We start from the raw sequence: 21,965 nt of genomic DNA, 5'->3' as shown, positions 1-21,965 counted from the left end.
CCTGCCCCGCCTCATCGCAAAGGCATAGGTAAATCAGCTCACGGTCATACATATGACCTTCGACATGACCTAAACAATATAGGAGGATATACCTGATCAATCTACGGATCGCGAGGAAGTACCTTGATACACGACGACAGCTACCTATTCGGACGTGGCAAACCTAGTAACACCCGAGCCGACAGCCACAGACGGACTCCATCGGAGATACATTGTGACGCGGCCTGATATAGAGGCGCCGCACACCCTCTCTGCTTCACTAATGAAGTAATGGACCATGAATTCCCCGAAGGGTTTAAACCTGTGAATGTCAAATCATACGATGGGACAACTGATCCCGCGGTATGGATCGAGGATTTTATCCTCGACATCCACATGGCCCGGGGAGATGACCTCCACGCTATCAAGTACCTCCCGCTCAAGCTTAAAGGACCAGCTCGTCACTCGATAAACAGCCTGCCTGAAAATTCTATTGGCACCTGGGAGGATTTGGAAGAGCCCTTCCTCGACAACTTCCAAGGTACATATGTCCGGCCACCACACGCCGATGACTTAAGCCACATAGTTCAACAGCCCGGGGAGTCAGCCAGGAAATTCTGGACTAGGTTCCTAACTAAAAAGAACCAGATCGTCGACTGTTCGGATGCCGAAGCCCTAGCGGCCTTTAAACATAGCATCCATGACGAATGGCTCGCCCGCCATCTCGGCCAAGAAAATCCCAAATCTATGGAAGCCCTCATGGCACTCATGACCTGCTTTTGCGTGGATGAGGACAGTTGGTTGGCTCATAGCAAAAACACAGCTAGCGACGTGGGCCCCTCCGAGGTCAAAAACAAAAACAGCAAGCTCCGACGTAACAGATACAAGCGCCGAAGCACTGGTGATAACACCGATGACACTATAGTTAATGCTAGATTCAGTGGCTCCAAGTCTGGTCAGCGGAAGAAGCTGTATAAAAGGAACAGTCACGGACCATCCAACTTGGACTACATACTCGATCATCCGTGCCAGATACATGGCACCCTAGACAAACTACCCAATCATACCAACAAGGATTGTTGGGTCTTCAAATAGGCCGACAAGTTAAATGCCGCGAACAAGGAAAAGGGATCACAAAGTGATGACGATGACAAAGAGCCTCGACAACCGAACTCAGGGGGCAGAAGAAGTTCCCCCCTCAAGTCAAAACAGTGAACATGATATATGTTACACACATGGCCAAAAGGGAGCGCAAGCGTGCACTAAGGGACGTCTATGCGATAGAGCCAGTCGCCCCAAAATTCAACCCATGGTCATCATGCCCGATCACTTTTGATCCTCGGGGTCATCCGACCAGCATCCGGCATGGCGGATCAGGCACACTAGTCCTGGACCCAATAATTGATGGGTTCCACCTGACGCGAGTCCTGATGGACAGTGGCAGCAGCCTCAACTTGCTCTATCAGGATACAGTGCACAAAATGGGCATTCATCCATTACGGATCAAACCCACAAAGACTACCTTCAAAGGAGTCATACCGGGCGTAGATGCCCGCTGCACGGGCTCAATCACACTAGAGGTTGACTTCGGATCTCCGGACAACTTCCGAACCGAGGAGTTAATCTTCGATATCGTCCCCTTATGCAATGGCTATCATGCACTGCTCGGGTGAACCGCATTTGCCCGATTTAATGGTGTGCCACACTATGCTTATCTCATGCTCATGATGCCCGGCCCATGTGGCGTCTTAACAGTCAATGGATATACGGAACGCTCCCTCCGTATGGAGGAGCACACAGCTGCCTTAGCAGTAGAAGCACAGAGAGGCCTTCTCAAGAAGAACCTTCATTCGGCTGCAGAGCCGACAGACACCGTCAAGAGGATCCGAAATACCCTACAGTAAGACAGCTCGGCTCGTCAGGAGCTCGACTAGCAATCCGGCCTCCATCTTAGTCTCGATCAAGTGGTGGCATTTACACCGCATGTACATAACTACGCACTCAAAATTCCATGGGCATTGACTGAGGCATAGCTATCTTGTGATCCACAGTACAGCTTAACCGACACCAGATACACACATACTTTCACTTTTCTTTGTTTCCTTTTCAGGTTTCAATCCCGCAGGCCCCATCTGATGGCCTGATCATCGGTACTCTTGAAGGACAAACACACCAAGGCGGCAAGAAGCATAGGCATATGGGGGACTTCTTTAGATGGTTTCATTAACGATCACTCTACCTGTTTTTTCAGGACCCACGTGTAGCTCTCCCTTGGTTAGGGCATAGTAACTAGCCTCCTGCTTATTGCATTACTTGAATAAACGCGCTTTAACGCACCGATGAAATTATAATATGAATAGTTTGCGGCTCAAATTTTACGGCCCTAGCTTATCACTTGTTCTTTTTTTCCCTATTTTGTCTTTTCTGGTAACTTTATCAGGCATCACCCGTACACTTCGGTACGTTTGATGTTTTCTAGGGGCTTCATAGCACCCCACACTACGGCAACAAAAGTCCGAACACTTTTTATAAGTATAGTTCAGCACCCCGAATTTAGCATTATATGCATTCGCTCTGAATCATGTCTTTGGTCAATAGTTGGGTTGCCCGGCTCCTATGCTTGCTACCTTACGTTCCACTATATCAGCTAAGGTAGTAAAGGGAGAACTACTGCGATTGTGCCTTGGTTTATCCAAAGGAGCACCTCAGTAGAGAAAGCCGAAAACTGGATGTCATGATGCGGCGAGAGCCGGTCAGCTGTTCAGAGGTTGCAAATCGTTGGAGATTTCTTTCACATTACGCGAAGGATTGGTACTTCAAGATCAGACGCTTATAGCACTCTAGTTCGGATACTAGGGGCTGCGCCCATGTTTTTTATTGTCGAACTCCTATGGCTAAGTGAGGGCATTACAGCCGCATAGTCTAGTTGCCTGGTTCGTTGTCCTAAACAACTCCTTCAAGGACCATCTAATTGGATCAAGATTGTTTAGATTCCATCCCGAACACCCCCGTACTACCTACGTGGGGGCAGAAGCCGACGACTGATTAACCCTCAGATTTCATACAACAAGGCCGCATAGGAAGTAAAAATTTAAAAACATAACAAGCATTATATTGCACAATGACTTTGTTTTACCATACAAGGTAAAGAGACCTCGAATACATTCAATCAAAGATAGTGTCTTTCGCACAATGATCCGCAACAATGCGGGACCCCTCCAAGAAATCGCCAAAGTATCGCTTGGGTGTGCGGTGCTCCTTGCCCTCAGGCAGTCCCCCAGCCGCCAACTTGACGGCGTCCATCTTTGCCCACCAGACCTTGACATAGGAGAAGGCTAGACACGCACCTTCAATGCAGATGGACCACTTGATGACGTCGAGCCGAGGATAGGCACCAACCAGCCTCTTAACAAGGCCAAAGTAACTGCTGGGTATAGTTTCGCCTGGCGACAGCCAGATTGATAAATCCTTCATGGCTAGCTCGGCTACCCTGTGTAGCTCGACCAACTATTTTAGCTGATCGCTGACGGGCACCGGATGTTCCAGCGCAAGATATTACAACAAGAACAGCTTCTCCGTGGAGCGCCCTTCTTCGGCTCGGAAGTACTCCGCGGCGTCGGTCACACCGCGTGGCAGATCAACAAAAGCACCTAGAGAACTCCGAATCCGGGTCAGTAAAAGATATTTCCTCTTCACATTCTTTCTTTGCATATTGAATGCCTTACCCGTCGTGATCTTCCTGGCCTCCTGGATCTCCTGGAGGGTGCCCTGGGCTTCACTCCGGGCCATCCCCGCACTCTTACGAGCCTTGGCGAGTTCGGCCTCTTGAGCCGACGCATTGTGCTCCAAGGTCTCGCACTTCCTCACCGCGTCCTGGAGCTCCTGTTGGATTTCGTTGACCTGGGCCTTGAGCCTCTTACGGGTGGCATGCTCCTTGACAACCTTCCCCTCGGCTTCGACCAGGGCCTCTCTTAGGGCCTCGACCTCGGTCATTTCTTCTATACATATAATGGCGCTTCGGTCAAATGCATGTCATTTTACTTTTCTCGAATACATAACGGGTTATCACATACCTTGTTTTTCTTGGAGCTGCCTCTTCACCTGGCCGAGCTCCTCCTCGGCCTGCTCCAGTCCCTGCTTCAGTACAGAGTCCTCGGCAGTATGTGAGGCGGCGGCCAACAGCGACGTCTGCATATTCAATTCAGACAATTTACTTAGTTCCCTGCAATGAAGGATTGATCCTCTATCGGGCATTTCTTTCCGAACACCGGAAAGTGTTTCAGGGGCTACTGTCTATATCGGGATTTTCTCTTTTTGTCTCGCTTACCTCAAAATGTGTCAGCAGGCTGCTGCAGGCTTCGGTTAGTCCTCTCTTGGCGGACTGTACCCTTTCAATCACCATGCCCATAAGAGCACGGTGCTCATCCACAATGGAAGCGCCTCGCAGCGCTTCCAGCAGATTATCTGGCGCCCCTGGTTGGATAGGGGTCACCAGTGGAATAGGCATACCCCCTTCCTTCGAAGGAAGTTGCGTGCCTGAGTCCGGAGCCGTATCGGTCTCCGGAATCGAGTCCGTTTGAGGGCCGAACTGAATACGGCCCTCACACTTAGTATCCATGGGGATTGCCCCCCCTGGTGCTCGGCGACGGAGCCTTCGCCTTCTGGCGCCTCCGGAGCCTCTGCCTGGCCTGGGAAGGTCCGTTGGGAGAGCACTTCGTCGTCTCCCTTGGCCCTGGGAGAGTAAGCGGCCGACGGTGTCTCGCTGGCCATCTCCTTTGAGTCCAAGGAGTCCTCTAACGAGGATCGCTGGGAGATGTCGTTGGCCGGACTACAGTAACATGATTAAACCATGTAAATATCATAAAGTGGAAGGGCCGAATAAATGGGCATGTACAAGTTCTTAGTACTCATGATGCGGCCAGGGGCTTGTTCCGGGGGTGTCGCTTCGGACTGCTATCGACGTCCCATGCGAAGCTGCTCGCGAGAGGGCCTTTCCCCCTGTTGGGTGCCTAAGCCTCCAGATTCATGGAGGCCACCCTCTTCTTTCTCCCACCATCAGGGGGAGTGTCGCTCTCCTCCTCCTCGTCGTCGTCTTCGGCGGCGGAAGAACGGGTCTTGTCTTCGGACATTATGTCCGAAGTGACCTTGCGGCGGGGTCCACTCCGGACCCCCTTGGCTTTCCCCATGGCCTTCTTCTCTGGCGCCTTGTAGGGTGCTGGCACCAGCATCTTCGCTAGATGCGGGATGACTGGTTCTTCAGGCAGCGGAGCCGGACATTGGATCCGCTTCGCCCTCTTCATCCATTCCTAGAGAAGCAATGGTAATAAATGTTCAGACACCCTCCATGAAATAAACAGGTAGAGGATGTATTAAAAACTTACCTCACTGGTGGGGTGGTTAATGTCGTGCCCGTGGTCTGAATCTGCGGCCGGCGGTGTCTCGTTGCCCTTGAAGAGCAACCTCTAGACATCTTCGTGAGTGGTCTCGAAGAGCCTCTTCAGGGTATGGTACCTTTTCGGGTTGAACTCCCATAAAGGGAGACTTTGGCTTTGGCACGGAAGAATCCGACGAACTAACATCACCTGGATTACGTTGAAGAGCTTGATGTCTTTGTCCACCATGCTTTGGACGCGCGTCTGCAGCGCTATCATCTCGTTTGACGAAGACCAATTCAGGCTCTTCTCGACCCAGGAGGTGAGCCGCACTGGAGCACCAGAGTTGAATTCGGCAGCTCCGGCCCAGCTGGCATCCCAGGGTTCTGTGATGTAGAACCATTGTTTCTGCCATTCCTTGACAGTCTCCATGAAAGTACCTTTTGGCCAGGAGACATTGGTCAGCTTACTCACCATGGCGCCTCCGCACTCCGAATGCTGGCCATCCACCACCTTTTGCTTCACATTGAAGACCTTGATCCACAGCCCGAAGTGGGGTTGAATGCGGAGTAAGGCCTCACACACGACGATGAATGCCGAAATGTTGAGGAAGGAGTTCGGGGATAGAACGTGGAAGTCTATCCAGTAATAGTACATCAGCCCGCAGACGAAAGGGTGGAGTGGAAACCCTAGCCCGCGGAGGAAATTAGGGATGAATACCACCCTCTCATTGGGCTTCACTGTGGGGATGACTTGCCCTGGGCTGGAAGACGGTGGGCGATTTCCTTCGCCAGATACCCGGCCGCCCGAAGCTCAGTAATGTGCTCGTCCTTCACGGAGGAGACCGTCCACTTGCCTTGACCTCCGGATCCAGAAATGGTTGAGTGCTAGCTTGAGTGGGAAGAAGATGGGAACTTGGGCGCTGGAGCTCAAGAGTGGAAGGGCAGAGGAAGAGAGAAGGCGTGGGAGAAAAAGAGGGAGTGCTTATCCCCTTATAAAGGCAGTGAATATTGAACGCCTCCCCACTTGCCCTAAACTCGCCTGTTCCCAAGGGCTGTGTAAACGGCACGGTTGGGTTACCCATGCCCATATTGATGAAAATCCCTCAATAAGGGGACAAGATCTATGCTTTGACAAGACGTGCCAATGGCAATCGCGTCTCGAAACATGGAGTGGCAGACAAAAACAGTTCGAAATTATAGCCGGATTAACGTGACGTCACGTAACTAAAGTAAGTCAGCAGATTGGATTCGTGTCATATTATAATCTCTGCGGCTGTGTGTTGCCGATCCGGACACAATTGTTTTGTTCGAAGACTATCTTGGAGTTCAGAAGGAGGAACCCGCCTTGCAATGCCGAAGATAGATCTACGCGCCGGACACCTTGTCATTGAAGCCAGGTTCAGGGGCTATTGAGGGAGTACTGGACTAAGGGGTCCTCGAGCGTCCGGCCTGCTAGCCATGGCCTGGATTGATGGGCTGTGAAGATACGAAGACCGAAGACTGCACCCGTGTCCGGATGGGACTCTCCTTGGCGTGGAGGGCATGCTTGGCGACCAAATATGTAGATTCCTTTCTTTGTAACCGACCTTGTGTAACACTAAATCCTCCCGGTGTCTATATAAACCGGAGGACTTAGTCCGGATAGGGGGGATACTCATTACCATAGTCATACAGGCTAGACATCTAGGGTTTAGCCATTACGATCTCATGGTAGATCAACTCTTGTAATACTCGTATTCATCAATATCAATCAAGCAGGACATAGGGTATTACCTCCATAGAGAGGGCCCGAACCTAAGTAAACATCGTGTCCCCTATCTCCTGTTACCATCGACCTTAGACGCACAGTTCGGGACCCCCTACCCGAGATACGCCTATTTCGACACCGACAGAGGGACCTCCTGTGTAACACCCCGGATATGACTTTCCCAATTTGTACTCCAAATCTTGCCATTTCCGGCGTTAACTTATTTTATTTTCTCGGGTTCGTGTTTTTTGTCTCCTTGTGTTGTTGTCATTGTCATGCATCTCATATCATGTCATCATGTGCATTGCATTTGCATACATGTTCATCTCATGCATTCGAGCATTTTCCCCGTTGTCCGTTTTGCATTCTGGCATTTCGTTCTCCTCCGGTGGTCATTTCTAGCTTTGTTTGGTGTGTGGGGATTAAACATTTCTGGATTGGACCGAGACTTGCCAAGCGGCCTTGGTTTACTACCGGTAGACCGCCTGTCAAGTTTCGTATCAATTGGACTTCGTTTGATACTCCAACGGTTAACCGAGGGACCGAAAAGGCCTCGTGTGTGTTGCAGCCCAACACCCCTCCAATTTGGCCCAAAACCCACATAAACTTGCTCCATCATCTAGAGCGTTCGATCACGATAGCGTGGCCGAAAACCGCACCTCATTTGGACTCTCCTAGCTCCTCCTATGCCTATATAAAATACCCCCCATTCCAAATCTCGGATCCCCTCCCCGAAACCCTAGCAAAATCCACCTCGCGCCGGCCGGACACGTCCGTTCCCGGTCGGACACGTCCGCCGCCGCCGCCCGCAGCCAACCGCGGCTTGCCACGTGTCGCGTCGCCGCACCCTCCGCCGCCGGCCAGGCAGGCCCGCGCGGGGCCCTCCCTGGCCCGCGCGCCGCCGCCGCTGTCTGCCTGCTCGCCCCCAGCGCTGATCCGCCGCTCCGCCGCACGCCGGCGTCGCTACCTCGCCGGCGTGAGCTCGCCGCGGCGCCCTAGGCCGAGCTCGCCCGCGCCGCCCGACGCCACCACCGGCCGCGCCGCCCCGCCGTGCCCGGAGCCCGCGTCGGCTCCACCCCGGCCATCTCGTCCTCCACGCCAAGGCCCCGGCCGCCGCCGTCTTCATCACTCCGTGAGCTCTCTCCGGCCGACCTCGGATTGTGTGCCCCAATCCAGATCTGGAATATTAGGGTTGACCCCGTTTTTTCCCTAAGTCCCTAATCCATATGCTCATGTTCATAGCCTCGTAACTTTGCATCCGTAGCTCCGATTCATGCATATAGCATATCAAAATGTTCATCTCAGAGAGTACATCATTTCATTCCATTGCATTATTTTCATTTGAGTTCATATTGATGCCCGAAATGCTGATAGAAGAGAGCTACTTGAGATAAATGTCAGATCTACGGCTCCATTTAGCCTTTTGTCATTTTTGCCATGATTATTGTGTGCATGATATGCCCCTGAGTTCTACATATGTTTTGTTAAGGGTTTTGTCATCTTTCTAGAGGTGCAACCCATGTATTTTTGTGATGTGTGTGGTGACTAGCACAAGCTTGCAAAGTGGTGCACTTGTTAATTCTGATTTCAGGGACTTAGCATTTCCACTAAGTCCATGATCTGTTTATCTCATATTGTCATATGTTCCTGTTGTTTCCAAGTGATCCGTGCCTCTTTTGAGGATGATCAGTAAGGATGTTTTGTTAATCGTGTAGTGCTCTATCCATACATGTCTTTGTTTGCAATTAGGGAGCACCCTAACTTGAGTCAATCGAGCTCTACTTTTGCTACTTTGTGAATCTGGGCAGATTGTCAACTTGTTTGCAATTTTGCCGATGATGTTGTAGTTGATCCGTGCATGCTATGTTATTGTTCTTGCCATGTCTAGCTTGAGTTTTGTGTATTCTTGATGGGTGTATGCTTAGCTTGTCATTACTTGCTCCGTAGTGAGTGCATCGAGCTCGTAAACATGCCTACTTGATATCTGTTTTCAGCATGCTCCAGTTTTCCCAAGTCTGTGATCTGATTATGTTTTTGCCATGTTCACAGGCTTTCAATTGTATTTTGTGATCCCTTTTGGCTCAAGGTCACTAAGGGACTTTTGTTAAGCTCTTTGAGTAGCTCCATCCCATGCTTTACTCTGCCATGTTCAAGTCCTGTAGCATGTAGTTTTGTGGCTCCGAAGAGTGCTACCTGATCTGAAATTCCAGACAAGTGTTAATTCCACTAAGTCTGAGATCTGTTTGCCATATGCATTTTTGCAATGCTTGTTTGAACCTGTTAATGGATGAATTGGCCGTAGCTCAGTGCTAGACTTTTGTTAAGCATCTTGAATACATCCCTGCCATGTATTTTCTTGTCATGTTTGGGTGTTGTAGCATGTTCATCTCATTGCATTTAGATGTCTACTAGCTGTAAATCGCAGACCGGTGTCATATTTGTTTTGCTTGCCATATCCAAACCGTAACTCCGGTTCCGGCGTTCTTTATATCGTTTTCAAGCGATTTCATCTCATCTTTCTAGTGGCACACTTGGATTTCCAAGTTGAGGCCAGGTTCTTGCTTTTCCTGTCACATCTTGCATATGCATCCCGCATCGCATCCCGCATAGCATACCATCCTTGCATCATATTGTTTGATCCTTGCACGTGGTTGATTGTGTCCTTGTTGCTTGTTTGTCTTGTTTGGTAGAGCCGGGAGACGAGTTCGCTAACGAGGAGCCCGTTGAGTTTGCTTTCGAGGATCCAGTCAACTCTGACAACTTTGCAGGTAAGATGATCATACCCTCGAAATCACTACTATTTTTGCTATGCTAGATTGCTCGCTCTTTTGCTATGCCAATGCTACGATGCCTACCATTTGCTTTCAAGCCTCCCAAATTGCCATGTCAAACTTCTAACCCACCATGTCCTAGAAAACCGTTGATTGGCTATGTTACCGCTTTGCTCAGCCCCTCTTATAGCGTTGCTAGTGCAGGTGAAGATCGGAGGCCGTTCCTTGTTGGAACATATATTTACTTCTTGGGATATCATTATATTATCTTGTTATCTTAATGCATCTATATACTTGGTAAAGGGTGGAAGGCTCGGCCCCTCGCCTAGTGTTTTGTTCCACTCTTGCCTCCCTAGTTTCCGTCATATCGGTGTTATGTTCCCGGATTTTACGTTCCTTACGCGGTTGGGTTATAATGGGAACCCCTTGATAGTTCGCCTTGATTAAAGCTTTTCCAGCAATGCCGAACCTTGGTTTTACCATTTGCCACCTAGCCTCTTTTTCCCTTGGGTTTCCGGAGCTCAAGGGTCATGTTATTTAACCCCCCCCCCCCGAGCTAGTGCTCCTCTGAGTGTTGGTCCAAACTGTCAGCCGCCGGTGGCTACCAGGGGCAACTCTGGGCTGGCCTACCAGAAGTTTAGACAATCTGAGTGTGCCATGAGAAAAAGATATGTGCAGCTCCTATCAGGATTTGTCGGCACATTCGGGCGGTGTTGCTGGTCTTGTTTTAACCTGTCGAAGTGTCTTGAAGAACTGAGATACCGAGTCTGATCGGAACGTCTCGGGAGGAGGTCTATTCCTTCGTTGACCGTGAGAGCTTGTCATGGGCTAAGTTGGGACTCCCCTGCAGGGATTTGAACTTTCGAAAGCCGTACCCGCGGTTATGGGCAGATGGGAATTGGTTAATGTCCGGTTGTAGATAACTTGAACCTTAACTTAACTAAAATGAATCAACTGAGTGTGTTACCGTGATGGCCTCTTCTCGGCGGAGTCCGGGAAGTGGACACGGTGTTGGAGTAATGCTTGCGCAAGTTGCTCTCTAGTTTCTCGCTCGCGCTTTGCCTACTCTTCTTGCTCTCTTTTGCGAACAGGACAGCCACCATACTTGTTAGTCGCTTGCTGCAGCTCCACTTATATTTACCTTGCCATACCTATTAAGCTTAAATAGTCTTAATCACGAGGGTGCGAGATTGCTGAGTCCCTGTGGCTCACAGATTACTATTACACCAGATGCAGGGCCTGATGATTCCGCTCCAGGTGACGCGCTTGAGCTCAAGTGGGAGTTCGATGAAGACTCTCAACATTATTATGTTTCCTTTCCTGATGATCAGTAGTGGTGCCCAGTTGGGGGTGATCGGGACCATGTCGCATGTTGGGTTATCTTTTATTTTGGCGCCGTAGTCGGGCCATGAGTGTTTGGATGATGTAATGTTATTTTTGTACCTTGATTGACATGGCGAGTGTAAGCCAACTATGTTATCTCCCCTTTATTATTATATTACATGGGATGGGTAAAGATTACCTTACTTGCGACATATGCCTTCAATGCGATTATGTCTCTAAGTCGTGCCTCGACATGTGGGAGCTATAGTCGCATCGAGGGTGTTACAAGTTGGTAGTCAAAGCCTTCCCCGACCTTAGGAGCCCCATTGCTTGATCGTTTATAGTGGTCGAGTTGTGTCTAGAAAAATGTTTTGAGTCATTTAGGAATTATATATCGGAGAGTTTAGGAATTCTTTTTACTTCCCAGTCTCCTCATAGCTATGGTAAGGCATCCTGACGTAGAGTTTTGACTCTTCTCTTCTCAAATTTCACTAAAAAAGATTTTAGGATCACGCGGGTATCTTGGAATCGTTCCGATGGTTTTATGATGAGAACATTGTCTTGGTGCCTCCTGTCAGGGGTTTTGTGGAAGTGTCCCGGGGAGTTGAGCTCTGAGGTGTTGTCGTCATAATTTTATCGTTGTAGTTCTGGAATACCTGAGTTTAGTATGCCGACATCAAAAATCTCTTTTATGCAGTTCGTTGGTGAGATAACCTCGACGCAACCTAGTACTGGGGCAGGAGTTCGGGAGTATCACCATAACTTGTATAACGGATGCTTTTCGAAGGTTGAGGTAGATGGTTTCTGAAGTTTTTCTCGGTTATGTGTTGAAGGATGGATACAGCTGGATGTAGGATTTGCTAGATTTGGGTGAGATATTATGCTTCCCCTGTATCCCCAACACCTGATTGCATAACCGGAAAGGTTTGGGAGTTTCATAGGTGGGAATTCTCGTAGCTCTAGTTCTTCTTCCATGGATATTGGTTTGAGATTGGGATTTCTTACCGATTATTCGTTCTTGATCCGTACCTTGTTGATTTATTTCTCTACCTTAATTCTACGTGGCTTCTCAATTTATGGATATGTGACCATTTCAAGAGGAATGCATTCATTCATTTTGTTCGGATGTGAAGACTATATGTTGCAATTTTCATTCCGTTGGATTCAGCTTCAATATTTGTCTGTCTATGTGCTAATGGTGGTCAACCTCTTTAGGATGGCTCCTCCAACGTACAGACTCCGAATCCTGATCCGCCACCACCTCCACCTCCTCCGGAGGCATGGCAAACTGTGATGGCCGCAACCAATGCAAACACACAGCTGGTCATGCAAATTCTTCAAGAGCGCAATCAAGGCAACCAAGGGAACCAAGGCAACTATCAGAATCACTCTGCTACACTCAACCAGTTCCTTGCTAAAGGGCCAAAGACTTTCAACAATTGTGTTGAGGCAATCGATGCTGACGATTGGCTTGTGGATCTGTGCAAGCATTTCGAGTGCAGTAACGTCAGGCCTAAGGACTTTGTCAAGTTCGCTTCCTTGCAACTCAAAGATCAAGCTGCAGAATGGTTCCAGCAGTACAGGGACTCCAGAGGTGGATGTGTTATCACTTGGGATGAATTCCGCCAAGATTTTCGAGCTCATCATATCCCTCAGAGCGTGGTTGAAAGCAAGCGTGAGGAATTCCGCAACCTGAAGCAAGGCTCTTTGTCTGTCTATGACTACAACAAGTTGTTCTAGAAGCTCGCTCGCTTTGCCAAGCAGGACGTACCTGATGAGAAGAGCATGATATACCAGTTCAGGGGTGGTCTCAGAGAAGAAATCCAGCTCGCTCTTGTCCTCTTTGAGCCCTTGAGGTATGATGAGTTCTACAACATGGCATTGAAGCAAGAGGCTGCTCAATTGAGGTGTGATGCTTCCAAGAAGCGAGTTAGAGATGTTTCTCCTTCTTACTCTACTCAAGTGGCCAAGCAGCAGAAGTATTGGCTTCCTCCTCCTCTGTTTTGTCAGCCATATCAGCAGAAGAGCAAAGGTGGCAGTGGATCTTCCCACCCACCCAACCCTGGCTTTCAGAACAAGACTTCGTCTCAAGCTCCAAGATTGAGTGCTCCATATCACCGTCCGCTTTCAGAGGTCACGCACAACAAGTGCCAACAGAAGGCTCACTATGCCAACAAGTGTTTCAACCAGAGGCGTCTTCCTCCTCCTCCTCCTGTCAGATCGGCAAGTACAGCTGTGGTCAAGCATAACCCCAAGTACGCCAAGGTCAATATGGTGAATGCAGCTCAGGCAGAGGATTCATCAGATGTCATCATGCGTAACCTTCCTGTTAACGATGTTCCTGCAAAAGTTCTTTTTGACACTGGTGCATCACATTGTTTTATCTCGAGACCTTTTGCATCTAAGCATGGGTGGTTTTCTCAAGTTATGCATAAGCAACTAGCAGTTGTCTCTCCGGGTAGATGCTTGCTTGCTAACTACGAAGTTCCGGATATTTCTATCTCGATGGGTGATTTCATGTTTCTGGCTTCTCCAATGATCCTTGGTAACTCGGATATTGATCTTATTCTCGGGATGGATTGGCTTTCTAAGCACAAGGCTCAGCTTGATTGTGCAGCCAGGCAGATTCAATTGACTCATTCGTCTGAGGATGTAATTGTCTTTGCCGCTCGGGATAATACCATCCGTCTGTTTTCTCTCAATGAGATGGGTGAACTGGATGCTATCTCGCAAATTCTAGTCGTTTGTGAATATCAAGACGTCTTTCTAGAAGAGCTTCCAGGAATGCCTCCACACCGGCCAGTTGAATTCGGCATTGATCTTGAGCCTGGCATGGAACCTGTGTGCAAACGTCCTTACAAGCTCGGACCTGAAGAGTTGAAGGAGCTGAAGAAGCAACTCGATATTCAAGAGAAAATGGGTCTCATCCGGCCTAGTTCTTCTCCGTGGGGCTGTGGTGTTCTTTTTGTGAAGAAGAAGGATGGAACGGACCGGGTTTGTGTTGATTACCGTCCATGGAACAATAAGACCATCAAGAACAAATATCCACTTCCCAACATCAACGAGATGTTTGAACAACCCAAAGGTGCCCAAGTATTCTCCAAGCTTGATCTCCGTATGGGTTATCATCAGATTCTTATCCGTGAGCAAGATATCCCCAAGACGGCTTTCAGGACAAGCTATGGTTCATATGAATACACTGTCATGTCTTTTGGCCACGTCAACGCTCCTCCGACGTTCTCTCGCACGATGAACTTCATCTTCAACGCCTACACCAATGACTTAGTTTTGGTCTATCTCGACGACATTCTGGTTTTCTCGAAGAACAAGGAAGATCATGCCAAGCACTTGCGTTTGGTTCTTGATAAGCTCAGAGAACATCAGTTCTACGCCAAGTTCTCCAAGTGTGAATTTTGGTTCGATGACGTTCTTTATCTTGGTCATATCATCTCTCACAAGGGCATTGCCGTGAATCCTGAGGTGTTTGCAATTGTGAATTGGGAACCTCCTCAGGACGTGAAGCAACTCCGTAGTGTAGGATCGAAAGTATGTCTAGAGGGGGGTGATTAGACTACTTGACCAAATAAAAACTTAACCTTTTCCCAATTTTAGTTCTTGGCAGATTTTAGCTATTTTAGAACAAGTCAAGCAATCATCACATAATTTAAGCAAGCATGCAAAGAGTATATAGGTAGCAGAAAGTAAAGCATGCAACTTGCAAGAATGTAAAGGGAAGGGTTTGGAGAATTCAAACGCAATTGGAGACACGGATGTTTTTCCCGTGGTTCGGATAGGTGGTGCTATCCTACATCCACGTTGATGGAGACTTCAACCCACGAAGGGTAACGGTTGCGCGAGTCCACACAGGGCTCCACCCACGAAGGGTCCACGAAGAAGCAACCACCCACAAAGGGTCCACGAAGAAGCAACCTTGTCTATCCCACCATGGCCATCGCCCACACAGGACTTGCCTCACTAGCGGTAGATCTTCACGAAGTAGGCGATCTCCTTGCCCTTACAAACTCCTTGGTTCAACTCCACAATCTTGTCGGAGGCTCCCAAGTGACACCTAGCCAATCTAGGAGACACCACTCTCCAAGAAGTGACAAATGGTGTGTAGGTAATGAACTCCTTGCTCTTCTGCTTCAAATGATAGTCTCCCCAACACTCAACTCTCTCTCACAGGATTTGGATTTGGTGGAAAGAAGGTTTGAGTGGAAAGCAACTTGGGAAGGCTAGAGATCAAGATTCATATGGTAGGAATGGAATGTCTTGGTCTCAATACATGAGTAGGTGGTTCTCTCTCAGAACATATGAGTTGGAATGGTGTGTGTGTTCTGATGGCTCTCACTTCGAATGAGAAGGAGGTGGAGGGGTATATATAGCCTCCACACAAAATCCAACCGTTACACAGTTTTCCAATCTCGGTGGGACCGAATCAATAAGCTCGGTCGGACCGAAAATGTAAACGTAGTGACCGTTAGTGATTTTCGGTGGGACTGACATGCAACTCGGTAGGACCGATATGGTTAGGGTTTGGGCATAACATAATCTCGGTGAGACCGATTACACAAACTCAGTGAGACCGAATTTGGTAATTAGCTAACCAGAGAGTTGGTTAGGCAAACTCGGTGGGACCGATTTGCTCTTTCGGTGAGACCGAGTGGAACTCGGTGAGACCGAAAAGTTACAAAGGGGAAACACTGAGTTTATATTGCAATCTCGGTGGGACCGATTCGCTCTATCGGTAAGACCAAAAAGTTACGAAAGGGAAATAGAGAGTTTGCAACCCCATCTCGGTAAGACCGAGATCCTTATCGGTAGAACCGAATTGCTAGGGTTTGGCAGTGGCTAATGACAGGTGAAACTCGGTGGCGCCGGATAGGAAGAATCGGTAGGACCGAGTTTGGCTTAGGGTTTAGGTCATATGTGGATATGGGAAAGTAGTTGAGGGTTTTGGAGCATATCACTAAGCACATGAAGCAAGAGGCTCATTAAGCAACACCTCATCCCTCCTTAATAGTATTGGCTTTTCCTAAAGACTCAATGTGATCTTGGATCACTAAAATATAAAATGAAGAGTCTTGAGCTTTTGAGCTTGAGCCAATCCTTTGTCCTTAGCATTTTGAGGGTTCCACTTTCACATCCATGCCATGCCAATCATTGAGCTTTCCTGAAATAATCATCTTGGAATAGCATTAGCTCAATGAGCTATATGTTGTTATGAATTACCAAAACCACCTAGGGATAGTTGCACTTTCACGTAGCTTCCTCGGTCTTGCAAGCTATTGCCGAAGATTCGTTGAAAACTGTTCTAAGATCGCGAAGCCTCTCTCAAATCTTCTTCAGAAGCACATCAAGTACGTTTGGTCTCTGGAGTGTGACATTGCTTTCAACACGTTGAAAGAGAAATTGATCACTGCTCCAGTTCTGACTCCGCCTGATGAATCCAAGCTGTACGAGGTCTTTTGTGATGCCTCTCTCCAATGTCTTGGCGCCGTATTGATGCAAGAGAAGAAAGTTGTTGCTTATACCTCTCGCCAGTTGAAGCCTAATGAGAAGAACTACCCCACTCATGATCTCGAGTTGGCGGCAGTTGTGCATGCTCTTTTGACTTGGAGACATCTCTTATTGGGAAGAAAAGTGGACATTTTCACTGATCACAAGAGTCTCAAGTACATCTTCACTCAGCCTAATCTCAACCTCAGGCAAACTCGATGGGTCGAAATGATTCAAGAGTATAATCTGAGTATCGAGTATACTCCAGGCAAGGCCAATGTGATTGCTGACGCATTGAGTAGGAAAGCGTATTGCAACAGTCTAATTCTCAAGCCCTATCAACCCGAGCTTTGTGAAGCTTTTCGCAAACTTAATCTGCAAGTTCTTCCTCAAGGTTTCCTCGCCAACCTTCAAGTCTCTCCTACCTTGGAAGACCAAATTCGCCAAGCCCAGCTTCTTGATGCTATGGTGAAAAAGGTGAAGATTGGGATTGCCAAGAGTCAACCCAAGTACAAGTGCTACCGCCTTGACGACAAGGACACTCTCTTAGAGGATCGTATTGTTGTACCCAAAGGTGACCTCCATAAAGTGATCATGAACGAGGCTCACAATTCTCTCCTCTCCATCCACCCTGGGAGCACAAAGATGTATCAGGACCTTAAGCAGGCTTATTGGTGGACTCGAATGAAGCGCGAGATTGCTCAATTCGTGAATGAATGTCATGTCTGCAGAAGGGTGAAGGCAGAACAACAAAGGCCAGCTGGTGTCCCCAACCTCTTGCCATTCCAGAATGTAAGTTTGACCACATTGAAATGGACTTCGTGACTGGGTTTCCAAAGTCCAAGCGTGGCAATGATGCTATATTCGTTGTCATCGACAAACTCACTAAAGTGTCTCACTTTCTGCCTATCACTGCAGCTCAATTGGCGGAACTCTATACCTCTCGAATTGTCTCTCTGCACGGTATTCCACAAGTGATCTCTTCAGACCGTGGCAGCATCTTTACGTCCAAGTTTTGGGATTCTTTTCAGAAGGCCATGGGCACCAACATCCGCTTCAGCACAGCTTTCCATCCTCAAACTAGCGGTCAAGTCGAGCGTGTCAACCAGATTCTGGAAGATATGCTCAGGGCTTGTGTGATCTCCTTCGGCATGAAGTGGGAGGATTGTCTTCCTTATGCTGAATTCTCCTACAACAACAGTTTTCAAGCAAGTTCGGGCAAGGCCCCATTCGAAATTCTGTATGGCAGGAAGTGTCGTACCCCTCTCAACTGGTCTGAAACCGGTGAACGTCAGCCTTTGTGTAATGACTTAATCACAGAGGCAGAGGAAATGTGCAAAGTCATTCGTGATAACCTCGAAGCAGCCCAATCCCGTCAGAAGAGCTACTATGATAGTAAGCACCGTGATTTGTCCTTCGAGATCAGAGATCATGTTTACCTCCGCGTTTCTCCCATGAAAGGTACTCGTCGCTTCGGTATCAAAGGGAAGCTTGCCCCCAGATACGTGGGACCTTTCAAGATTGTCCGCAAGAGAGGCGACCTCACCTATCAACTCGAGCTTCCTTCAAACTTTGCAAATGTTCATGATGTGTTCCATGTCTCTCAACTCCGAAAGTGCTTCTCCGAAAGTGCTTCAAGACTCCTGACCGCACCGTCAACTTCGAGGACATTGAGCTCCAAGAAGATCTCTCCTATCGTGAGCACCCCGTTGCTATTCTTGAAGAGACTGAACGCAAGACTCGCAATAAGTCAATCAAATTCCTAAAAGTCAAGTAGTCACACCATTCCGACCGTGAAGCTACCTGGGAACGCGAGGATCACCTCCGTTCTGAGAACCCGGCGTTCTTTCAGTCCTAGATCTTGGGACGAGATCCTTTCGTAGTGGTGGAGTGTTGTAACACCCCGGATATGACTTTCCCAATTTGTACTCCAACTCTTGCCGTTTCCGGTGTTAACTTATTTTATTTTCTCGGGTTCGGGATTTTTGTCTTCGTGTGTTGTTGTCGTTGTCATGCATCTCATATCATGTCATCATGTGCATTGCATTTGCATACGTGTTCATCTGATGCAATCGAGCATTTTCCCCGTTGTCCATTTTGCATTCCAGCGTTTAGTTCTCCTCCGGTGGTCATTTCTAGCTTGCTTTCGTGTGTGGGGATTAAACATTTCTGGATTGGACCGAGACTTGCCAAGCGGCCTTGGTTTACTACCGGTAGACCGCCTGTCAAGTTCCATATCAATTGGACTTTGTTTGATACTCCAACGGTTAACCGAGGGACCGAAAAGGCCTCGTGTGTGTTGCAGCCCAACACCCCTCCAATTTGGACCAAAACCCACATAAACCTGCTCCATCATCTAGAGCGTTCGATCACGATCGCGTGGCCGAAAACCGCACCTCATTTGGACTCTCCTAGCTCCTCCTATGCCTATATAAAGACCCCCCATTCCAAATCTCGGATCCCCTCCCCGAAACCCTAGCAAAATCCACCTCTCGCCAGCCGGGCACGTCCGTTCCCGGCCGGACACGTCTTCCGCCGCCGCCACCCGCAGCCAACCGCGGCTTGCCACGTGTCGCACCGCCGCACCCTCCACCGCAGGCCCGCCAGGACCGCGCGGGGCCCTCCCCGGCTCGCGCCGCGCCGCCACCGTCTGCCTCCTCGCCCCCAGCGCCGATCCGCCGCTCCGCCGCTCCACCGCACGCCGGCGTGGTCTCGCCTCGCCGCCCTAGGCCGAGCTCGCCCGCGACGCCCGACGCCACCACCGGCCGCGTGGCCCCGCCGCGCCCGGAGCCCACGCCGGCTCCACCCCGGCCATCTACTCCTCCACGCCAAGGCCCTGGCCGCTGCCGTCTTCATCGCTCCGGCGAGCTCTCTCCGGCCGACCTCGGATTGCGTGCCCCGATCCAGATCTGGAATATTAGGGTTGACCCTGTTTTTTTCCCTAAGTCCCTAGTCCATATGCTCATGTTCATAGCCTCGTAACTTTGCATCCGTAGCTCCGATTCATGCATATTGCGTAGCAAAATGTTCATCTCAGAGAGTACATCATTTCATTCCATTGCATCATTTTCATTTGAGTTCATATTGATGCCCGAAATGCTGTTAGAAGAGGGCTACTTGAGATAAATGTCAGATCTGCTGCTCCATTTAGCCTTTTGTCATTTTTGCCATGATTATTGTGTCCATGATATGCCCCTGAGTTCTACATATGTTTTGTTAAGGGTTTTTTCATCTTTCCAGGGGTGCAACCCATGTACTTTTCTGATGTGTGTGGTGACTACCACAAGCTTGCAAAGTGGTGCACTTGTTAATTCTGATTTCAGGGACAGCATTTCCACTAAGTCCATGATCTGTTTATCTCATGTTGTCATATGTTCCTATTGTTTCCAAGTGATCCGTGCCTCTTTTGAGGATGATCAGTAAGTATGTTTTGTTAATCTTGTAGTGCTCTATCCATCCTTGTCTTTGTTTGCAATTAGGGAGCACCCTAGCTTGAGTCAATCGAGCTCTACTTTTGCTACTTTGTGAATCTGGGCAGATTGTCAACTTGTTTGCAATTTTGCCGATGATGTTGTTGTTGATCCGTGCATGCTATGTTATTGTTCTTGCCATGTCTAGCTTGCATTTTGTGTATTCTTGATGGGTGTATGCTTAGCTTGTCATGACTTTCTCCGTAGCGAGTGCATCGAGCTCGTAAACATGCCTACTTGATATCTGTTTACAGTATGCTCTAGTTTTCCTTAAGTCTGTGATCTAATTATGTTTTTGCCATGTTCACATGCTTTCAATTGTATTTTGTGATCCCTTTTGGCTCAAGGTCACTAAGGGACTTTTGTTAATCTCTTTGAGTAGCTCCATGCCATGCTTTACTTTTCCATGTTCAGGTCCTGTAGCATGTAGTTTTGTGGCTCCGAAGAGTGCTACCTGATCTGAAATTCCAGACAAGTGTTAATTCCACTAAGTCTGAGATCTGTTTGCCATATGCATTTTTGCCATGCTTGTTTGAACCTGTTAATGGATGAATTGGCCGTAGCTCAGTGCTAGACTTTTGTTAAGCATCTTGAATACATCCCTTCCATGTATTTTGTTGTCATGTTTGGGTGCTGTAGCATGTTCATCTCATTGCATTTAGATGGTTACTTGCTGTAAATCGCAGACCGGTGTCATATTTGTTTTGCTTGGCATTTCCAAACCGTAACTCCGATTCCGGCGTTCTTTATATCGTTTTCAAGCGATTTCATCTCATCTTTCCAGTGGCACACTTGGATTTCCATGTTGAGGCCAGGTTCTTGCTTTTCTTGTCACACTTGCATATGCATCCTGCATCGCATCTCGCATGGCATACGATCCTTGCATCATATTGTTTGATCCTTGCACGTGGTTGATTGTGTCCTTGTTGCTTGTTTTTCTTTTTTGGGTAGAGCCGGGAGACGAGTTCGCTAATGAGGAGACCGTTGAGTTTGCTTTCGAGGATCCAGTCAACTCTGACAACTTTGCAGGCAAGATGATCATACCCTCGAAATCACTATTATCTTTGCTATGCTAGATTGCTCGCTCTTTTGCTATGCCAATGCTACGATGCCTAGCATTTGCTTTCAAGACTCCCAAATTGCCATGTCAAACCTCTAACCCACCATTTCCTAGCAAACCTTGATTGGCTATGTTACCGCTTTGCTCAGCCCCTCTTATAGCGTTGCTAGTTGCAGGTGAAGATCGGAGGCCGTTCCTTGTTGGAACATTTATTTACTTGTTGGGATATCATTATATTATCTTGTTATCTTAATGCATCTATATACTTGGCAAAGGATGGAAGTCTCGGTCCCTCGCCTAGTGTTTTGTTCCACTCTTGCCGCCCTAGTTTCCGTCAAATCGGTGTTATGTTCCCGGATTTTGCGTTCCTTACGCGGTTGGGTTATAATGGGAACCCCTTGATAGTTCGCCTTGATTAAAGCTTTTCCAGCAATGCCCAACCTTGGTTTTACCATTTGCCACCTATCCTCTTTTTCCCTTGGGTTTCCGGAGCTCAAGGGTCATCTTATTTAAACCCCCCCCGGGCCAGTGCTTGCCTGAGTGTTGGTCCAAACTGTCAGCCGCCGGTCGCTACCAGGGGCAACTCTGGGCTGGCCTACCGGAAGTTTAGACAATCTGAGTGTGCCCTGAGAAAGAGATATGTGCATCTCCTATCGGGATTTGTTGACACATTCGGGCGGTGTTGCTGGTCTTGTTTTAACCTGTCGAAGTGCCTTGCAGAACCGAGATACCGAGTCTGATC

Source organism: Triticum aestivum, chromosome 4A (genome assembly GCF_018294505.1).
Source record: "Triticum aestivum cultivar Chinese Spring chromosome 4A, IWGSC CS RefSeq v2.1, whole genome shotgun sequence".
NCBI classification, from domain to species: Eukaryota; Viridiplantae; Streptophyta; class Magnoliopsida; order Poales; family Poaceae; genus Triticum; species Triticum aestivum.
Note: the sequence above shows the minus strand (reverse complement) of the source record.